This window comes from Lithobates pipiens, unplaced genomic scaffold, assembly GCF_037356315.1.
Source record: "Lithobates pipiens isolate NorthernLeopardFrog02 unplaced genomic scaffold, aLitPip1_a1.2 Scaffold_25, whole genome shotgun sequence".
Lineage (NCBI taxonomy): Eukaryota > Metazoa > Chordata > Amphibia > Anura > Ranidae > Lithobates > Lithobates pipiens.
This window is the reverse complement of record NW_027507787.1, coordinates 236,822,982-236,824,104: the sequence shown is the minus strand read 5'-3', so window position 1 is coordinate 236,824,104 and position 1,123 is coordinate 236,822,982.

Here is a 1,123-nt window from a genome sequence, read left to right as displayed (position 1 = left end):
CCAGGGTACCTCCTCTCTCTCTCTCTCTCTCTCTCCCCCTCTCTCTCTCTCTCTCCCCCCCTCCTCTCTCTCTCTCTCTCTCCCCCTCTCTCTCTCTCTCTCTCCCCCTCTCTCTCTCTCTCCTCCCCCTCTCTCTCTCTCCTCCCCTCTCTCTCTCTCTCCCCCCCTCTCTCTCTCTCCCCCCCTCTCTCTCTCTCTCCCGTCCCACCTCTTGGGCCCGTTAACGCTTGTGGCTAGTGGTCGTCGTGACCACCAGTCACGAGCATCGTCGCCTGTGCTGTGCAGCGTGCGCCTGCTATCACGCTTAAAAGGAAGCTACGACGGTTCGCGGGATCGCGCCGACCTGCTGCAGTATGATGGCAGCTGGTCGGAAAGTGATTAAGGGTCCTTTTCACATGGTCGATCCAATCAGGTCCGTCTGTCAGTCTTTTAGTCTATACATTCCTATAGATCTGTGGGTGTAAACTGACTTGTGTCCATATACACCCACCTACCTCCAGGCCTGGTTAGGCCCACTAAATAAAATGGAGGAGAAATGGATACAATGTATCTTTTATTTATTTATTGCCTAGAGGCGATTCAGTTCGCATTGTGCGCTATATAAGTATTTCATTCATTCATTCATTCACAAAGGGTAAATAGTACCGGGTTGGTCTTACCTGCTCCCGATCCTTATTCTGAGACCAGGAGCTATGTTGGGGGGGGGGGGGGGCATAATCAAGCACACTACCAGCACAAACACATGTGGCACAGCGGAAGAAAGCCTGACATTGTCAATCCTATAATTGCCCCTTCTCCCAGCTCTGGCGTCCTTTTTAACTGGTCTATTTTATGTCCAGGGGGGCGGAAAGGTCTGCATATTTATATGATTGGGTGTCAGTGGTCACACGGTGGGGGAGCCAGTCCCATTAGCTCCCTATCATTTAGGAAAAGACCAAGAGGTGTCTTTGGTGGCACAGTCTCTGTGCCGGGAGCGTGCAGTGTGTGCACACTTAGCACAAAAACTTCAGCCACCCATAGATGCATATGGGGTGGCATGTGGGCATTGAAGCCTACCCTCTTTGCCGCCACACGGTTGTGTTATGTGGGCGGCAAGAAGTTTAAGCAACAAATGGAAGTCCAC